The following is a 22171-nucleotide window of genomic DNA, read 5'->3' as shown; positions in this document are numbered from 1 at the left end:
ATAGAAATATAAACTGCTATGCTTGACCGACGAGCGGCCATTTTAAATGTAGCAAGAATCGCCATTTTGCTTGTTAACCATTGCTCATTGCTTTCTGTCTAAAAACTGCTTTGCAGCTTGCAATTCTTGCGGATTCTGCTTACTCTGCTCAACTGTTAACATTGTTGTCTGAATATGAAAGGACAAGGTCGCGGGACTGAAGAGTTTGCTGAAACTCCTCATGAGTAGCCCAGAGAGGAATGCCCACGCTCCCTCTCTGTAGCCTTGGGAGGAAGCTGCAGGGCATTTAATCACTTCACAGCTGCCAGCCAGTCTCGTACGATGGTAGAATATGTTAGAATAATACAGTTAAAGGCTTGAATTATGCTTTTCTTACGGCCCCCCTTCGCAAAACCCTTTAGAACGTGTCGGCTCCCAGGACACGAATAGTACCTCATAGATAGCAAAGCTTGGAATGTGGCTCTTCCCCCGTGTACAGCTTACTTCCAAGAACAGAACCACTGTGTTCTAAAAGATGCCTCTGCACTTTCTAAATTGCACATTGTTACTAGAATAGACATCGAAAGCATGATAATCGTCATACTCGTCGGATATGTCCATCGTCATCCCGAGTTCAAAGGAACTTAGTAAAGAGGGGTGTTGAACATGACTTTGCTGATTGTATGATATGCATTTTGTATATATGTAACTGATGTACATAATTCGCTCTATTGCGTCCCTCGAGGTCTAGGAAACTCACGTCGCGGGGCGTGAGATCAGAATTGGCCAATTGATACTATCTTTTGCTTGCAATAAACCCTAGCATTGGGAATTTGAAACCTCGTGTCTGGCGCATCTTTTCGTGTATGGTCATTGCCTTGTTTCCATAGCACGAGGGACCCCTAGGGGCCCCTTTCAAGATGGCGCCCCGAATAGGGACCCTCACCCACTTGCCCCATCGTATACGTTGTAACGGAGTAAAGGCGGAAGAACTGTGAGGACGGGACGGTCGAGCCGGGATCCAGAAGTGTACGGGGCGCCATGTAGAAAAGAGGAGAGATTCCTTCCGCAGATCTGCACACATCTGATCCCTGATCGACGTACCGGGCCAGAGGGCAAAGGAGGCGAGGGTCCCGAGACGAGGCAGAAGCCAGAGAAGCGCAGACACGACGTGGGGAGAGTTTGCGTTAGAACAGGCGACTTTTTTTTATCAGGTGAGCCATTCCCCGATTCAAAGAGAAACCTGATTTTTGGTAGAGTGTTGATTTTGCAAACTCAAACGTCCAGGTAAAAGTGGCTAAGGGGAAGGTTAAAGAAACATGCCTGGAGTACTGTCCACTTTAGCGGGGCTTTTCAGCTGCGGTAGACAGTCCTTGGAAAATGGCCAAAGTGCACCATCTGGGGGAACGCCGGCTTATGATATGTATGCGAAATATGGTGTGGGTGCGATAATATTTTGTGAAATTTGGCATAGGCAAACTAGAAAGCAACCCGACCATCAGTGGCCGATTTATGGTAGTTTTGAGATGGGGAGGCTAGATAACCTAGAGAGGGTGCTGATTAGAAAGAAAGCGCGACCTGCAGCTTTTGAGACCGTCAAAGATTGGAGGAGGGAAGCGATGCTCCGACTAAGGAGTAGAGAGAAGCATGCGTGTAGGCACAAAACGAAGCTTGAGATAGCAGAAGAGAAGGAAGAGGCAGAGTGGACTGAGAGTCTAAGACGGGAAGGGAGACGGGACCAGATGAACATAGACAGAATATACCCGCAGCGGGAACTACACATAGCAGATGAGTTAATGGAACATTTGTTAACTAACATGGGTCGAGGCCCGAAACCAGAATCGAAACCAAACACGCCAGCAGTGACTGCGCAGGCCCAACCAATAGCTCTCATACCCCCTCCCGCAGCCCAAGCACTTCCCCTCACGCAAGCGTTAACCCAAGCCGCACCCACAGCACGAGCACTCCCACAAGCGCAGACCGCGGACACACAATTTCCCAGCACCCAGCAAGGCCCTTCACAGATGCCACCTGTGACACTTGTCCCATCCGCCATCAGACAGATTCAGCACCATCCGCCCCTCCCGAAGTCGAAATTGAGACTGGGGAGGCGAGAGGCGGGGCTGAAGGAACAGGATTTGGACGGGTAACTCGAAGCGCGATCAGCAAAGAGAGAAAGATTGAATTACGGCAAGAGGCAGAAATGTACATAGAAGGTAGGGGTGTCACGGTATTAGTTTTATGACGGTACGATAACCTTCTTGCCAAATGACGGTATATCATGGTTATCGCGGTATAGCAGGTGGAGTTAAATAACAAATATTTAACATATTTAAGTAAATTAACAAATATTTTCTAAAAGGTCATAAATTGACAGATTTAGCATCACACACACACACACACACACACACACACACACACACACACACACACACACACACACACACACACACACACACACACACACACACACACACACACACACACTCTCTCTCTCTCTCTCTCTCTCTCTCTCTCTCTCTCTCTCTCTCTCTCTCTGCGTTACAGCCTTTAGTTTACTTGCGGGCCAAAAGGTGTTCAGTAATCACGGACATGTTACCCTTTGGTATGGCAGCAGGGAATACCCACAGAGATGAGTGAATTTCGCAGTATGACTTATGTGTAAATTCAATGATAGAACCAGGGAAATCCCCCATTGCCATATGTTTAGAGAACATTATCCATTATAAATATATAAACCCCAAAGCCGCCAACCCAAAGTAAACCCTTTTCCTTCTTGGCGCTGTATCTATTCTTCCTATTGCTAACATATTGATTTTGCGTCAGGCACGTGTGGTTTATGGAATGGCATTAAAAACTGCTCCAACTGAAACTACTTGGCAGACGTCACATCCAACAGTGCAAGACCAAGACTCCGCAGCACTTGCTTACTGCAGCCTTTCCAAATCAGATTGAAAAGCACACTTTACGGTATGAACGGTATAACGGTATAAACAATGTGACGGTTATTATTGTTCAATTAAGTGGTTCACGGTATCTTTAACGGTATACCGTTACATCCCTAATAGAAGGATAATAGAAGGAAATGATGAGACGGCAGCATTGGCCTCATTGTATGGGTACCGAAGAAGAGACGAGAGACAGGTAGTGTTGGAATGCATGGGGGAAATTCTGGTCGGAGAATGGAAAAGGATACTTGGGAATTTACCGCCACAGCGGTTGTTAGATTTGAATAAGTTAGCATGCAGTGAGCAAAGAGATGAGGATGTAAGAAAACATGTGCACAGACTGATTGAAGTAAAAAATGAAATGGAAGACAGATATGCTGAAATGTTTGCTACACCTGAGTATAGTAGAGAGTTTATTAAGAAAGGTAGGGAGGAGGCGTCAAGGTTGAATATGAAAAAATCATGGCTGAGTTTTTCCAGGTGTACAAAGCATTTTCCGGTACCGGGACAGATAGGCGATAAACAAAGATTGCAGGTATGGGTAGGGGAAACAATGCGATGGATGTCGAACAAAAGAACGTCAGTAAAAGAAGTAAGTGAGATATGTAATGGGTACCCATTGGAGATGAGAAAGGAAGCGATGCAAACGATAGTAGGGGTGTTACTGCAGCAGGTCATTGGATACAATAGAGGTAGAGGTAATGCACAAGGCCGGGGAAATTTGAATAATATGCATGGGGTGTCATTGGGATTAAATCAATGTGCGTACTTTAAGGAGGAAGAACACTAGCAAGCGCAATGCCCGCACTTACAGAATAGAGGTGGGCTTGGTCAGAGAAGGCCTCATAGAGGACATCAGGGGTCAAACGGCCCAAGCAGAAGTAACATGCAACAGCAGCAGGGATATACCAATGGAGGTACTCAAACCCAATCATATGGCCAAAACCAAGCACAACAGAACCAGACATTGAACCAAAGTGTTTCGAACCAAAATCAGGGCGGGCAGGGCCAACAGAGAAATTATCAGAGTGGAGGACATCGAGGGGGAAATTGGAATATTTTTGATACACAACCAAACACGTATTATAGCAGTAGCAGTGACTACACATCGGACGATGTGTTATTTTCGCGATAGGACAGCCCACGACAGGGGTCGGAAACAGTGTCTATTCCCGTGAATCAGAGTGGACCCTACGTAGAAATGAGAGTCGGGAATAAGGAGCACCGTTTCCTTGTAGATACAGGGGCACAGAAGTGCTCGATAGACCACCACTTGGTTCTGGCGATACCACTGTCGGGGCAGAAGAATGTTTCTGTAGGGTTCGCAGGTACACCAGTAATTAACCCCATGTCCGAAGCTGTCCCAATTACAATAGGACCATTTACGGAACAGTGTCCATTTCTTTTGACAGAAAATTGTGGAGAGAACTTGTTAGGATTGAATTTGTTGAGAAAATTGGGGGCAGTCATACATTGTATGGCAGACGGGGTGTTCCTCACGATGTGGCCTCACGATGCACCGGTGACGGGATTTATGTCAAAAGAGTTACCAGAAGAGCTAAGTAGAGTACCAACCTGTCTGTGGGCAATGCATGATAACGATGTAGGATGCTTGAAAATAAAGCCAGCAAAAATAACTCTGAAAGAAGGTGTAACACTACCACAAATTCCCCAGTATAAAATTTCGGTTGAAGGTGAGAAGGGATTGAAAAGCATTGTTACTGACCTGGTGAGATTGGGGGTGGTTGAGGAAATTTCAGGTAGCACGTGCAACAGCCCGATTCTTCCAGTTTACAAGAAAGGAGGCAATGAAGTACCCTATCGTTTCATAATTGATCTGCGCGCATTAAACAAAGTGGTAGACCCACAATTCCCTTTGGTCCCAGATGTCACAACAATACTAACAATGATACCGGCCACTGCAGAATACTTTAGTGTAGTCGATTTGAAGAACGCATTCTTTAGCATCCCAGTGGATAAAAGCAGTAGATATCTGTTCGCGTTCACTCTAGGAGGTCGATCATTCACATTCACATGCATTCCACAAGGATATACAGAAAGCCCGAGCATTTACAGCAGAGCGCTAAAAGAACAGCAAGACATGCTAGAACTACCCGAAGGTTGTGTACTCTTGCAGTACATAGATGACTTGTTATTAGCTGCTGACACGAAAGAGATCTGCATATAAAGTACTGTATTACTCTTGACACATTTAGCGACCCATGGTCATAAGGCAAGTTTGAAGAAATTCCAGTATAATCAAAAGGAGGTGTCTTATTTGGGATACCTACTTTCGAAAGAAGGGAGAAGATTAACACCAGAATGCATAGAAAGTATTTCTAGTATGCCTATTCCAAAAACTCAAAAAGGAGGGAGAGCTGTAATAGGCATGGCCTCTTATTGTCGGCAGTGGATCAGTAATTTTGCGTTGATTGTGAAGCTGATGGTAAAGTTGACTAAAAAGGATGCAGAGATGCCTTTGCAGTGGGATGAGGAATGTCAGAAAGCGTTTCAGCAATTGAAAGTTGCATTGTGTGCTGCGCAAGTTTTAGGCACTCCCAACTATAAAAAGATCTTCAGACTATTTGTGAGTGAGAGTGAAGGATGTGCATTGGCGGTTTTGACACAGGAACAAGGTGGAAGAAATAGGCCGTGCGACTATTTTTCTTGCGCGTTGGACCCTGTAGCGAGCGCACTACCACGATGTTTGCGATCCGTCGCAGCGGCTGCTGCGTCAGTGGAACAAACGGAAGGAATGGTATTTGGGCACACTTTAATTCTGATGGTGCCACATGCTATAGACGTTCTATTAAATAGGACGCAGACGCAACACCTCACCTCAGCTAGACTGACAAGATATGAGCTCATCTTGTTTGCACCCCACATCCAAATTATGAGGTGTAGCGCATTGAATCCTGCAGAATTAATGCCACTGCCCATAGCAGAAATTGGAGACAACGAATCACCACCCCATGATTGTTTAATGAACACTGAAGAAGAAACAAAGGGAAGGATTGATTTGAGCGATATCCCACAAAAAGAGCCAGATGGGGAGTTATTTTGCGATGGCTCTTGTTTTAAATTACCTGATGGCACATCAACGGCTGCATATGCAATTACTACCCTAAAGAGAGTTGTAAAAAGCAGAAGGATCCCCTACAATTCAGTACAAGCCGCAGAAATAATAGCACTGACCCGAGCCTGTGAACTCTCTGAGAATTTGAACGTAAATATTTATACTGACAGCCAGTACGCTTTTGGCGTGGTTCACAATTTTGGCCGAATTTGGGCTGAGAGGGGTTTCTAGACATCACATGGAGCCAGGATACAGCATGGCCCTTTGATTGTGCGATTGTTGTCTGCGCTCACGTTTCCAAAGCGCCTAGCTATAGTAAAGTGCGAGGTGCATAAGAAAGTAACATGTAGAGTGGGAGAGGGAAACGCGTTTGCAGACAGGATTGCGAAGCAAACAGCCACAGATTTGGGGAATAAAATGATGACAGTACAGACTGAGGAAGTACCTTGTATGATAGAGAATGGAGTTGCCACAGTCAAAGAAATTCAGGCTGAGGCCACGACCAGAGAGATTCAGGGGTGGGCTGAGGGCTCTGCTGAGTTAGATTTGGAAGGCTGCTGGGTGGACAAGGGAACAAAGAACTGGATGTTGCCAAATTGTTACGTAACTGCAATGGTTATAATGGCGCACAGCCCTACCCACATTTGCGCAAAGAAAATGGTACAGCATTTATCCACAGTATGAAAGAATGAGCACATAAAAAAGAATGCAGAAAGGCTAGTGCAGAATTGTATCACGTGCCTGCAACACAATGTAGGGAAGGGAACCGTGACTCCAGCAGGTAGTTTCGGCCCACCCTCTATGCCGTTTGAGGTGGTCCATTTTGATTTCATAGAAATGGAAAGGTGCCAGAACTACAAGTACGTGTTAGTGGTAATCTGTGCATTCAGCAAGTGGGTGGAGGCATATCCTTTAAAAGACTGTACTGCCATGTCCACAGCAAAAGTAATGCTGAAGGAGTATTTCTCCCGGTTTGGGTTGCCCCGTGTCCTGTGGTCAGACAACAGCCCCCACTTTGTGGGCGCAGAAGTGCTACAGATCTGTGCAGGTCTGCAAATAGAGAAGCGATTCCACAGTTCCAGGCATCCCAGTTCTGCCGGGCTTGTGGAGAGACACAACGGAATCCTGAAGCCAAAGATAGCGAAAATTTGCGCTGGGAGCAAGTTGAGTTGGGTGGATGCATTACCCCTAGCGCTTTTGTGTATGCGCACGTCTGTGCAGGCGAAGACTGGGCTCTCCCCCTATGAGATTATAATGAGGAGACCAGCAAATGTATGGTGCGCCCCGCAGCCCAAAAGATTATGTGAGGTCGAGCATCCTATGTTAAGCACTTACTGTGGACTTTTAATACAAAGTTTGCGTTTGATTCATCAGAAGGTGCAGGAGGCGTTGCCAATGCGATATACAGGACCAGGGCACTCACTGGAGCCTGGGAGCTGGGTGTTAATAAAAAACTTTGAACGGAAGACAGCATTAGCACCCAGGTGGCGCGGCCCCTATCAAGTACTTTTGGCAACACAGACAGCCATCCGAGTGGACGGACGGAAGGCATGGATCCATGCGACACATGCCAAAAGATTCCCAGGACTGCTGACAACTTCCGATGACCAGAGAAAGGAAACGGTCTCGGAAACAAAAGAAACTGTTGCCAGTCCAGTGCCACAGCATCAGCCTGAGCGAGAAGTGAAAGTTGAAACAAAGCCCAAGCGAGAAGTGAAACTCGAAACAGAGTCTGAGGAGGCTGCCAGTAAGGGGAAGGGCTCAAGGTACCTCAACGTTGCTTAACGGAAACAACATCACTGCCGAGCGACACAAACCCTGCATTGCAAACACGAGCAGAAACAACGCGTGTACCCCTTTGGCGCCCACCAGTTCTCGCAAATGCACCAAAGCCAGAGAAAGAAACTACATCATTGCCACGACGCTCATCGATGCCCATCATTGTGCCACAGGCTGACACTGAGCCTGATACTGGAAATGCAACGGCACTATTCACGGATCATGCAATAGCAGGAGTGAATCGATATAATCTGTGGCCTCGACAGGCAAAGTGATCCACAGATCTTTGGTGCTTTTCTTTTTGGCCTTTGGTTCTACTCACGGACGGAGTAGGAACCAGGGGCGTAGAGGAGAGAAGTGTGAGAATTGTGCAAGTCAGACAATTCAAGACTCACGGCTCCTCGGTGTGCTTATAAAAGTACATGTGTCAGGAGCCAGAGCAGGACAAGCTGGACGCAGATAGTACTCTATCAATAAAGAACTATTCAGAAATCGTCTGAGCAGTGGGAAAAGGAACAACTAATCTTGCTCGGGAGTGGATAAATGATCCAGGCTGTGAAAAGGCTGGCAGAATTGAACTGTGACATTTTTCATTGAACTTTTCTGGCATCAAGAACGAGAGACATTCACAATGAACTTCGCCAGCAAGAAGGACGGCGATGAAGAACAAGTCAAGACCGGTTTCAGCCTCTTCCTGCACCCCCGCTGAAAAGATAATAAATTTAGAGACTGTAAATTTAAGGAAAAAGCATGGTAAAAGGACTAAGGTACTGATTTGGACATTGGTCCTATGTTTTTTAAGTATGATAGTACCTACAATAACAGCTATTACACTATGCTTCCTGGAATATGTACACCCATTAGAAACACTTTTGCCAAAAACAGCTACTGAAAGCCCGGTTCATGTAATCACTAGTACTTTGCCCCCAATGGAAGAGAGACATAGAGAAGTATACGGCAACAATACATTGTTGCTCATCATGAACATGACCCATGCGGTGTTAAAGAAAAAACATTGCTGGGTTTGCGCCCATTTACCACAGCACGGTGGGAAAGGGATAGGCTGGTATGCACAACCGTTGCCATTGATTTATTCCAGTGAAGTAACGTTAAGTGCAATGTTCTTTTGGAAATGGAACAAGAGTAATACGTGTCAGCTAGATGAGACCAATATGAATGAATTTGAGGAAGTAATCATGAGACCTGTGGGTTGTTCCATATTCCAAAAAGCTTGCGTGTTTGCACTAGAACCCATGAGAAAGAATACACGGAAAATAACAAGACTAGATAGATTACATAGGCAGAATAGACCAACCCAGCCAGCAGAAAGAACATCAGTAATGACATTTCGGATGAGGGATGAATGGAACAAAGATGCTGTGCCCCCTGCCTATACAGTGGATCACAGCCCCAAAACTGCTCCCCTATGTCTACAGAAAAAAGGGTTCCTATAAAGTAGGAACGTTTAGCAACTGTCTGAACACAGTGGTTTTAAAACATGAAATAGAACCTGTGTACGTGGGAGACCCCATTTATTTTATATGTGGAGAAAAAGCATATCCATGGTTACCTAGGAACTGGGGAGGTACATGCTACCTAGGTGTACTGTTTCCAGGAGTGTTCCTCTTGGAGACAGCAGAAGTAGCCAGACGAACAAAAGTTAGAACTCAAAGGAGTAATGAGGATGGAATGATAGCAGTGGATATAGCCAAATCATTTATACCATTCTTGTCCCAATATAAGAAAACTGTCTGGAATATTACAAAAAACAATAGATTCCACAACGGATATTTTAATGAATATGACGTTAGAAGAAAAAGGAATAAGACTGATGGCACTTCAAAACAGGATGGCCCTCGATATAATATTAGTTGATCGTGGGGGAGTTTGCAAGCTCATAAAAACTGCATGCTGTGTGTATATAGATGACTACTCCCCTACGATATTTAAAGCGATACGGAAATTACATGTCATAAGTTCCACACTCTCTACTGAAGCAGGGGGTTGGGGGATGGAATCCTGGTTATGGGGATTATTGCGGTCTTGGGGATGGAAGTTAATTTCGATACTAATGATGGTACTCTGGATATTCATAACATGCTGCTGTTGCATACAATGCTTACCAATAATATGCACTGAAATAACTGATGGATGTACTAAGGGATGTATGCACATGGTGTTGAGAGGAAAACAAACGCATGGCCGGAATAACAGAGACACTGAGGAAACAAAAATAGTAAAACAATTCATGGCGATAGACATTAATGATGGAGATGATTCAGACCCCAGACTGCTCCTCAGAAGAGGAGGATACAATGAAGAAATAAGACGATTGGCACACGGCCAAAAGGAGGGTTTGTCAATCTGGAAAAATGAATACCCTTCATTTGAATGATAGACGTAACTTGATGGCCGTGGGCCAACCGTCTTATGCACCGAATTATAGAAATATAAACTGCTATGCTTGACCGACGAGCGGCCATTTTAAATGTAGCAAGAATCGCCATTTTGCTTGTTAACCATTGCTCATTGCTTTCTGTCTAAAAACTGCTTTGCAGCTTGCAATTCTTGCGGATTCTGCTTACTCTGCTCAACTGTTAACATTGTTGTCTGAATATGAAAGGACAAGGTCGCGGGACTGAAGAGTTTGCTGAAACTCCTCATGAGTAGCCCAGAGAGGAATGCCCACGCTCCCTCTCTGTAGCCTTGGGAGGAAGCTGCAGGGCATTTAATCACTTCACAGCTGCCAGCCAGTCTCGTACGATGGTAGAATATGTTAGAATAATACAGTTAAAGGCTTGAATTATGCTTTTCTTACGGCCCCCTTCGCAAAACCCTTTAGAACGTGTCGGCTCCCAGGACACGAATAGTACCTCATAGATAGCAAAGCTTGGAATGTGGCTCTTCCCCTGTGTACAGCTTACTTCCAAGTACAGAACCACCGTGTTCTAAAAGATGCTTCCGCACTTTCTAAATTGCACATTGTTACTAGAATAGACATCGAAAGCATGATAATGGTCATACTCGTCGGATATGTCCATCGTCATCCCGAGTTCAAAGGAACGTAGTAAAGAGGGGTGTTGAACATGACTTTGCTGATTGTATGATATGTATTTTGTATATATGTAACTGATGTACATAATTCGCTCTCTTGCGTCCCTCGAGGTCCTAGAAACTCACGTCGCGGGGCGTGAGATCAGAATTGGCCAATTGATACTATCTTTTGCTTGCAATAAACCCTAGCATTTGGAATTTGAAACCTCATGTCTGGCGCATCTTTTCGTGTATGGTCATTGCCTTGTTTCCATGGCATGAGGGACGCCTAAGGGCCCCTTTCATTAGGTCCAGCTTTGAGAAAAATGTGAAGCCCTGCAGGTCGGCCACAATGTCATCAATTGTTGGTGTGATATTGCGCTTCCTTTTTTATAGCCTTTTTAGGGATTCGCAAATCCGCACTGATTCAGGTTGCTTCGGCTTGCGGGTGATGACAATATGAAATACCCACGGAGTGGACCCGTCCAATGGTTATAATGTATGCAGCGGGACAAGATTCTGAATTTCCTTCTCTACTTGCTCCCGTAGAAGAAAAGGCACCCTCCTAGGTTTTAAAGCTACTGGTTGAATGGTCTCATCAATATGAAGCCGTAGCTGCTCTCCTGACATACATCCAATTCCTGCGAAGACGTCTTTGAAACGTTCCACCAGCGACATGTCCTCCACAAAGTTCCCATATGCAAAATGTACTTTTGAATGGATTGTGTCCTTCCATGCATTCCTCCTCTTTTGATATCTACTTTCCAGCTTCATGCTGCTTCGGAAAAAATAATTTTGTCCTTCGAGGGCCTCCGTCTCAAGGTCGATGTCATCACCAGTGTATATATAGCACACGCAGCACCCGTTGGCTTCAGTTCCGTTTTTCCGATGCAGCTATTGCTTTGAAAGAATTATGATGCGCTATGTTTTTTAAAATAAGAACAATGCCACTCAAGAGACCATGTCATTGTCCGCTTCATGGACACCGAAGACAGGATTCAAGAAGTGCCCCGATTACAGTGCCAAATTGTCGATCACTTACCCTCATCGAGTGTACCTATGGTGTCTCGGCAGAGAGCATCTATTTTTGATTGCGACTCCTGTCAAGCAGTGACCTGTAAGGCTCTAAGAGAGCATAAAGGGAAGTTAGCAGCGGATAGGACCCCCTCGAAATCCCCTTCATACCAATCTAAAATTAAATTTTCTGACAAGTCATGAGGGGACTCTTGCCTGACAATATCTTCCAAAAAACGATCTCGCTCCAGGCGTGCGTCTCGCCATTCTTCGTCTTCGACTAAGAAGTTGAAAAAGAGGCATTCCAGATCTCCATAGTGATTCCTCTCCTGAGAGAATTTCATGTCTGACCAAATCCTCTACGCCTGCTAAGTGGCAGGAGTTTCAGAGTGAGATGTTACAGATATTCAAGTAGGCCATTTTAATTTGTAGCTCTTAGGTTTCACCTTGCTGAGATGGCCAAAGATGAGGAAAGGAGGGTGCTGCGGTTAACAGGGTACTTGGATGACATAAAGGTCACCTTGATGAATATATACGTGCCGAACGTCGATGACCCCAACTTCTCTGAGTGGATCACATCCCACCTACCGCCGATTCCGGATTCCCTTGTCCTTTGGGGAGCGGACTTTATGTATCTCTCCAGCTGATCCATTCAGGTCGTCATTTAGGGTAGCATTAGACAGTCGCCGGCTGAAGGGTGAGGGATAGCTGTGCCATATGATTTGGTGGACATTTGGCGGGTGCAGCATGCGAATGCGAGGGATTAAACGTTCCACTCATGGGTACATCATACAGAGTCCAGGATAGAGTATATCCTGGCTCTAGACAATCAGGAGTAGATCGGGTCCTCTGAGATCCTGCCGAGGATGCTCTCCAACTACTTTCCGGTGAATTTAGTGTCTTATCCCGGGGCATGGATTAAGGCAATAAACTGGTGATTCAAGACGGAGGTGCTCAGAGACAGTGTTTGCGGGGGAATTGACGGATATACATGCCTTTTCCAGCTCCAATATTGGTACTGTTGAATCCCTTGGGGTGTTGTGGGAGACCTGCGTCTGTGGGCTCTGCATTGGTAAGGAAGCAGGGATGTTGAAATTGATTAGGGGTGAGATGGAAGTCACTGAGACTAACCAGAAAAGCCTGGAGCACCACTATCGGGAGACCAGCGAGGGAGAGATATTAGCAGATAAAAGGAGGGCGCTGGTTGCGTTTCATATGAACGCATTATGGGAGTCTCACTATCTCCATCAGTACATTAAGGTTAGACAGTATGGAGAGGGGCAGAAGGCTGGTGCCTTCCTGGTGAGGCTCGTCAGTGCAGAGAGGCGTCCTACGCAGGTGGAATGTGTGCTAAACTCTAAAGGGGAATTGGTCTCTGAGACTGCAGCCATTGGGGAGGCGTTTCGCAAATACTATAGTGGGCTATATTTCGAAAAAGGAACCCACTCAGCGGACGACATTCAGCGATATCTGGCTGAGGTGGCACTATATTGCCTGTCTCCGGAACAGAGGAAGCACCTGGATAGGGAAATGACAGTGGAGGAAATATATTGAGCCAAATCTCCAGACCTGCACGGGCTGACAGGCTCATTTTATAAGGCGCACATCCATGTGTTGGCCCCATATCTATTTCAGGTCTACCAGGAGGCAGTGCAGTGGGGCGTCCTCCCGCAGACTCTGCGGGAGGCCATGGTAATGCTATTGCATAAAGAGGGGAAGCTGGTGGATTACTGTGCCTCATACAGGCCTATCTCTTTAACCTTCAAAATAAAATTCTGGGAAAGGTACTGGCGAACAGGCTCCTTCCCTTTCCTTCTCCTTCCCTTAATGTGAGAATTTGTATTTGCGGACCAATCTTGGTGCATACCGGGAACGAACACCACTTATGGACGGAAGCGATTCTTTGGGCTTCTTGAGGGGATGCATAGTGATGTCCTGGCAATAGCAGTCATGCTGGATGCTGAAAAGGCATTCCGTTTTTTTGGCCATTCATGTTCGCTGTGCTGTGACAGATGGGACTGGGTTGCAGATTCTTGGAGTACTTGGCTCTATTGTATGCCTCTCCCACGGCTCGGATAGCCATCAATTGTGAACAGTCCATGCCTAAAAGGCTGGCAAGGGGGTCATGACAGGGGTGCTCCCTCTCGCTGCTACTGTTCGCCCTTGCGATCAAGCCGATGGCCGCGACATTTGCTGAGAGGTATTCAGTTGTACTAATAGACTCACAGGAGAACCTTAATCCAGACGGATTATACAATTTGGTGATATATCTGGTTTAAAAATCAATTATGACAAGTCTGTGATAAAGCATGATAATGCTAAGTATTTGGGGATAGAGATCTAGAGACCCAGAGATACTCTTCCGGGAAAACTATGGCAGGGCGTTGGAAAAACTGCTGGGGCAACTGGATAGATTGACGGGTCTCCCCCTTACTCTGATCAGGCTGGTGGCAGTGATTAAGATGGTGGTGTTACCCAAATTCCTTTACCTATTCCAAACCCTCCATCCTTTCCCCTCACTCTCTGGCCGGCCTCCCTTGGCCCTCCTCCTACCCCCTCCTGCGAGGCTAAGAACCTCAGGGTCATCTTTGACTCCACTCTTTCCTTCTCCGCCCACATCTCTGAGGTCTCTAAAAAGTAAAATTTCCGACTGCACCTCCTCAGAGGTACGCTGCCTTTCCTCTCCTTCCCCCAGAAGCTCATGGTATCTCATGCTCTGGTTCTCTCTAGCTTGGACTATTGTAACAGCCTCTTTCTAAATCTACCTGCCTCTACTCTCCACCCTCTGCAACTAATCCATAACAGGACTGCGAGACTTGTCCTTGGCCTCAAGCCCTGGGATCGTATCTCTCAAGCTCTGAAATCTCTTCACTGGCTCCCAGTGGATGCAAGGATTAAATTCAAAACCCTCTGCATTGTCCACAAGGCTTTCTGGGGCCTGGGTCCAAAATACCTTCAGCTATCCCTCCATAAATACCTCCCCTCTCGAGCTCTTCACTCCTCTACCTCCAACTCACTCAGGGTCAGTCGTTTTTCTAAGAAACGAGCTGGGGTTAGATCTCTGTCTTCGGCTGGTGCCTCCCTCTGGAACAGCCTCCCTGCCACTCTAAAACTTGAGGAGAACCATCTCCGGTTCTGGAAGCACCTCAAGACCTTCCTCTTTTCTTCTGCTTTCACTCCCCCTCTCCCCTGCTGATCTGTTCTCTCTTGGCACCGTGCACCTGGCCACCCTCTGTCTTTTGGGCCCAGGCACCTGCTCATCCTGTCCCCCTCCCGCACTGCCTCCGGGCCACCCCTTGCACTGGGGTCTGTATCTGTATCCATACAGCCCCCCCTTTTTCTTCCTGCACTTATCGGACCTACCCCGTCTGCTGCCTTAAACCTAGCACTTGCAAATTACTGGCTGCATTACCACTGTTTGTTGCCTTTATTATTTATTTATTGTTATTTATCTGTTTCTCCTCTGCTTCGCACTTTCCACCTCTCCCCCCTTCCATGCACTTTTCCCCTCCACCCTCTCCCATGCACTTGCGCGTTCTCAATGTCACTGGGCCTAGTAAGATCGCTGTTTTGTTCTGCCCTGTTTCCCCTCCCTTGCCTTGTCGCGCTCTGGAACACTTGTGTACGAGCACAATAGAAATAAAATATCAATCTATCAATCAATCAATCTCCCCAGGTGCTTCTTCAAGAAATTGCAGGGGATGTTGTCAGGACTTTTGTGAGCAGGGAAGGTACCAAAGGTGCGTTGGGAGTTGCTTACGCAACCCTCAAAAGAAGGGGGACTAGCGCTTCCAGATTTCGAGCATTATGACTGGCAGCACAAGCGCACTTCCTATAGTTCTGGTACGAGGCAAGATCCAGTAGACTACATGTTCAAATTGTGAGAGCGATGTCAGAACCACACCTATTGAGAACCAAGATTTTGGTACGGGCTGGTCGTAGGACTGGGGTGTGGGCAAGCACATGTGGCATGAAGGAAGATGGCAGATAAAATGGTGGTGGCAATGCTGTACTCGCCAGCCCTGCTGGTGAAACATCCAGGGTCTGGGAATCTCCAGGGAGTGTGTATACCATTGATTGATAAGTTAGTTGTGACGAAACTGGGAGATCTCTATGTAGATAACCAATTATTATTTTTTTTTAACTTTTTTTATTAACTTTTTGATTTAACAAACATTACAGACTAACACAGCCCGTGTAAACAAGAACCCACCCCTCCCCTCACCCACTTTCTTCTGTTGCTCTTAGAGTCCAAGTGCACACCGTGCAACATTAAAACACCAAAGAACCACAACCACCGCGCGCTAGATCCTTGATCACAGGTTATCAGTTCGTCATTGACCCTGCGGGAATTGGCCGTGTCTAAGTTATACGAGGCAGGTACTCCAGAAGGGTTGAGAGAGTCTTATTTGGAGAATTTCGGTCGGGAGTAGCATGCCCCGATTCCGGTTCTCTAGCAATGTGACTCCTGAATGCAGTCCAATAGTCTTTGGGTCTGCTGGCAGAAGGGAGTGTTGAGTTGTAATGTGTCTCCCTTCTCTCACACAGCGACATAAGATTGAGCCAGTTCTGGACCATGGGTGATCTAGGAGCCCCCCATGAACGAGCCACCAGAGATCTGGCAACCAGAGAGGCCATAGCAACTAAGCGTTTCTCCGTACAGGATTTCAATTCAACCAGAGCCAGCAACCAGAACTCAGGGGTACATGGAATGTGGTTGTCCACCATCACGACCATTATCCCCACTATACCTGTCCAATACAGCTGTATCCAAGGACAAAACCAAGCAACATGATAAAAGTCAGCTGGGGTGTGAATGCACCTTTTACAGAGGTGATCCATGTGGAAATAGCTTATGAAGGGAAAGAGGGGAATAATATGTCTGATGCAGAAATTTAAAATGCATCAGGCGGAACCTGCTATTACTGAAGATAATTTTGGTCTGGTTCCAAATCAGGTTCCACTGGTCTTCTGATAGTGACCTTCCTATGTCACTTTCCCACTTATCCCTATACGGAGTAGCAGGCGAGTGTCCTAAAGACCGAATCTGACCATAAAGGGAAGGTATTAATTTCTTGGTGGTTTTAGCGTTGTCACAAATGACAACAATGGGTATGGGTGAGGTGCATTCGGAAAATCAGGCCACCTGGTCTTCAAGACCTCCCGAAGTCGGTAGTACAAGAGCAATGTGCCCCTGGTTTTGAGTTCCTCCCAAGGCATAAACGTACCCCCTGGTGCAATATCACCTAGTGTATATATCTGGAGTTTAGTGAAGTGTTGAATGAAAATGGTCTCATGCGTGAGGGGTATGCCGCAAACATTATATATAGCAGAGGATGGCGAGAACCAACAGTCCAAGCCCATCTTCTTCGCCAGATAGTCCCATCCCCGCAGGGTGATCTCCAAAGGTCGTATCTCAGCCCTAAAGATTCGCTCCCGAGGTGCCCAGAGCAGGCCCAGTATGTTGTCGGGCTTAATGATAGCCTTCTCCAAGCGCGTGTGGAGGAGATCGCACATTGGGGACTACCACTACACTGCGTATTGGATCTGGGCCACGAGGTAATACAGGAAGAGGTTGGGGACGCTCAGCCTGTCCTGACTACACGGAGTGACATTGTATGCAGTGAAATGCGAGGTTTCTTCCCGGCCCATATCAATTTGATCATCATACTCTTCAAACGATTCCAAAAGGTCACAGGGGGCCAAATCGGGATGTTGTTGAAAACGTATAATTTCCGTAGGATGACCATCTTGGATAGGGCAACATGTGCCGCCTGAGAGATAGGTAGGCGGTCCCACGTGTCTACCCTGTGTTATAAGTCTTGTAGGACTGCATCATAGTTCTCCTCATACAATCGTGCTGTGGACGTGGACACCTGGACACCCAAATAACGGATGCCCTGCGGACACCATGCAAAGGTGCCGCCTATGTCTTGTAGGGAGGCACTAGAGGTGAGCGGGAAAATCTCACATTTGGACCAAGTTATCTGTAGACCAGACAAGGCACCAAATTCGGTAATTTCTTCCATCACAGGGATTAGGTTGGTTTGGGGCTTTTTTAAGTAAATTAACATATCGTCCGCTTATAAAGAGACAATGGAAGTGTGCGATCGGATAGTTAACCCACGGTGAGCATGAAATTCCCTCAATGCGCAGGCAAGCGGCTCGATCACCAAGGCGAACAGGATGGGCGAAAAAGGGCAGCCCTGCCTGGTGCCCCAGGTTGGATAAATAGGTGCTGACTGAGTACCATTTGTGTAAACCAGGGCTTGTGGGGATGAGTAAAGTAACCAAGTCCAGTATAGGAATGAGGTGCCCAGCCCGGAGCGTCGGAGAACTTCAAACAGAAAAGGCCATTCAACCGAGTCAAACGCCTTTTCAGCTTCCAAGGCCGCCACAGCTATCGAGATCTCGGGATTTACGTTATGCATCATGGAGAATAGTCTCCGGAGGTTATTCTGTGTTGAGCAACCCGGTATAAAACCCGCCTGGTCTAGGAGGACCAGCTTAGGCATGTGCGGAAGAAGCCGATCTGCAAGGAGTTTTGCCAGGATCTTATAGTCGGTATTTACCACCGAGAGGGGGCGGTATGATGAACACTTCTTGGGGTCCTTGTTAGGTTTAAGCAGTACAGTCACCAAGGCTGTCCTGGTGGACTCCGGAAGGACCCCCGATGAGATAGCCGTTTCGTACATGCTGCGCAGATGGGGAATGAGTAGGGACGGAAAGGCTTTGTACAGCTCGGCAGTAATGCCATCATTACCGGGGGCCTTACCGTTTAGGAGCGAGCGGATCACCTCAAGAAATTCCTCATCCGCAGGGTGGTCATTGAGGAGAGTTCCGACCTCCGGGTCCAGCCATCCTAGGACGACCCTGTCTAAATACGGAATAATAGCGGTGTGATCCTCCGTGCATTTGGACATATATAATGTCTCATAATATTGTTGGAACACAGCATTTATACTCCGAGTGTCCCTAGTGGATTCACCCTCGGGTGTCTCAATTTCTATTATGGGATCCTGGTGGTGTTCCTGCCTAACAGCCCAGGCCAAGACTCTACTTGGGTGGTCTCCCTCTCCATACCTGGCAGCTGCAACCGGGTTGTCCCAGAAATGTTTCCTTGTCCAATGACGAGTGTAGCTCATGGCGCATAGCGGACAGGGTGGACTGGAGCTGGGAGGAATCCGATTGGGCTTGTCGGAGCTCCAAGTCTTTTATATCTTTTTCCCTGGAGCGATACCTCTGCGAATACTTTTAAGAACAACACCCTCTTACGATATATACCTTGAACGCCTCCCAAAGCAACCCCGGGTCTGGGACAGAGTCCCTGTTTAGTTGAAAAAATTTGGAGATGGAACGACGCATATCCTCACGGAATACTGCGACTTTCAATACCCGTGCACGGAACCTCCATCGAGGCTGCCTAGAGGAGGCGATGGGGCTGAAAATTGTACCATGACCGGGGAGTGGTTGGAGAGGGTTCGAGGAAGTATCTCTGCTCTGGTGGATGTCCGAACCAACTCAGAATACAAGTGGAACTTGTCCTAGAGGAACTGGAGTGTACACTCGAGTGAAAGATGAACTCGCGGTTTTCAGGGTGGCGAAATCGCCAAATGTCAACCAGGGTGTAGTCTGCTGCTATGGATTTCCATTTCTGTGCCGCCCGTGAGAGAGGTTTGCGCTGTTGAGGACCTGTCTAGTGATAGTGATAAAGCCAGATTAAAATCACCCACCCAGATCACCTCGTAGCCTGAGTGTACACGTAGGTGCTCAGAGCACGATTGAAAAAAGTCTGGGGAGTGATGGTTAGGACCATATTTATTTATTTATAAAAAGGACAGGCCATCCTCTTATTTCCCCGGCCACCAGGATAAACCGACCCTCAGTGTCAGACACCTGTGAATGCAATTTGAATTCCAAAGAGCGATGAATGCATATTGCAACGCCCCATGACTGGTTATTATAAGATGAGTCATACCTATGAATATCCCAGCCGGGCAGGTCAGGGAGCTTCTGTTCCTTTCCAAAGTGTGTCTCCTGTATGCAGAGAACAGTAGCGTGGTGGTTCCTCACATAATTAGCAATAAGACTGGCCTTTTTACCGTTGGTAAAGCCCTGGATATTCCATGTGATCAGGGTTATGTTAGTGTTTGCTGGAGCTGGGCCCCCATAAGGTGGTGTCATGTTATGCCTAGCAGGAGGGTATTTACTAATGGCTGCGATGCAGGAAGACGCATTTGAGCAAGGTCTGTTAGATGCTTCAAAACCCTGCCTTTTATATTAGATAGCCCTCCGTCTGGTCCAAGGTATTCCAATAGCTCTGTGCCTATTGGGTGTGTAGTGGACCCCTGGTTCCCAGAAGAAGTTTCCCTCCCACCCCCCACACTGAACTGAAAGCACGGCTGGTGCATAACAATACACCCCCACAGCCACCCTCCACCCATGCCAGAAACTCCAAACTACCGGCCGATGTATCCCACCCGCTTAACACCAATCATTAACCAATAACTCAATCACTTGCGGCTGGGCGCAGGGGGGAGCTGGCGGCTGTCGTGACTCCCAGCGGCAAGAGGCTTAATTGCCACAATATAACTTTAACGGCAGAGCTTCCAAGCATAGACGCTGTTTCAAACATAGTCAATGGAGGACCCGGGCTTGACCCGGATGGTCCAGGGACAAATTGCTGTTATGAAAAGGATACAGAGCCTCCTGGGTCCTCCTAGGTTGGGTGGTGGGGGGGGACCTCCGGGTCTGGGATCTCCTATGCAAAACGTTCCGCGGATTCCGGTGTGGTGAAAAACAAAGGTTTTCCCTTCATAAACAACCCTGAGTTTGGCCGGGTACATCATGGAATAGCATATATCTTTCTTTCTCAGTATGTTTTACATTGATTGGAAGGGTTTCCTCTGGTCTTGGACCTGCTGACTGAAATCAGGGGATAGTCTAATCGTTGCTGAGCCCCATCGTAGGGTCTTTTTTTCTCGAGCCACGCAGAGAAGAATGTCCCGGTCCCGATAGCTAAAAATGTGGGCGATGGTGGCTCTCCCGGGGCCCCAGGCGGAGGTCGAGTCACAAGGGAACGATGGGCCCGCTCCACCATGAACATATTTGTAACAGGTGGATCCTCAAGCACTTCTTTAAGCAACTTCTCCACGAAAAGTTCCATGTTGTCGACAGGAGTGGATTCGGCAACCCCAGTTATCCTGATGTTATTTCTCCTCGATCGTCCCTCTAAGTCGTCATTCTTGGCAACAACTTTTTTTTTACTGTTTGTTGAAGGGACGCCACTTCCCGCCGAAGCTCCGCGATCTTCTCCTCCCCATACCCATCCCCAATCCGGTGTTCAGCATCCGACATTCTGCCACACAGTTTTTCAATTTGGATTGCTGAAACATCCACCTTACAAGTCAGTGCATCGATTTTAGCCCTCAGATTGTCTGTGCTATTTTTGAAAGCTAATAAAGTGTGGTTGAGAGCCGAGATGTCAAGTTGGGGTGAGGCAGGTTCCATCTCCTGTCTCGTCGATTCAGACCTGGCATATTGGTCCATCCTCGCCTGCTTTTTTTGGTTACCCATTTCCAAGATCTCTCCTGGAAGCACCAGTGGAAAAACAACCACAACGCCCGTGGAGCCGGCAGCTCGGGAGGGGGATTCCCAAGTTTCCCTAGAGGCAGCAAGGTGGGCTCCTGGGTGCAGAGGTCGCCAAGTGTCACAGTGGAGTGCAGGAGTAGCACAGAAGAAGGCCGCGAAGATCAACGTCGGACTGGGACCCAAAGAGGAAAGTGCACACCCGTGGATGAAGAGGGGCCACTGCCGGACCAGTTAGCACATGGTTTGTGCTAATAAAAAATAGTGAGGTGTAGCGCAAATAGGCGGGGGAGAGTCGCTGGAGGCCGGTATTAATCTTGTGGGGTCAACCCCCATCTACTCCAACTGAGAGGCAATTAAACTCGCCACAGGGTATTCCAGCGCTGATCCGCCTATATTTACACCAAGTGTTAAAGCCTCTGCCGGAGCACTCTCAGGCACCATGAAGTAGGATGGCCCGGGCCTTTGTCATCCCCCTGCAGCCTTAGGGGGGAGTGCTGGATGTGTAACACAATGGACAATATAGACCTGGCCAAGTCAGAAAGGGCCTCACCGCACTCATGAATTAACATTGGATGAATGTATTTTGGGGCACTGAAAGCAGATGTAGACATGCATATGCTTTTTTGTTTCTGTACTGATCATACTCCGAATGGGTATGTTATGGGATTGTTGGTATATATGTTATAAACCAATAAACAAAGTTTCCACAAAAGAAAAAGACGTGCACTTGGCTTCTCCTCCCTGAGATAAT

This window comes from Ambystoma mexicanum, chromosome 12 (assembly GCF_040938575.1).
Source record: "Ambystoma mexicanum isolate Mex_15411 chromosome 12, UKY_AmexF1_1, whole genome shotgun sequence".
Lineage (NCBI taxonomy): Eukaryota > Metazoa > Chordata > Amphibia > Caudata > Ambystomatidae > Ambystoma > Ambystoma mexicanum.
The sequence above is the reverse complement of the archived record's forward strand: the minus strand, read 5'-3'. Positions refer to the sequence as shown.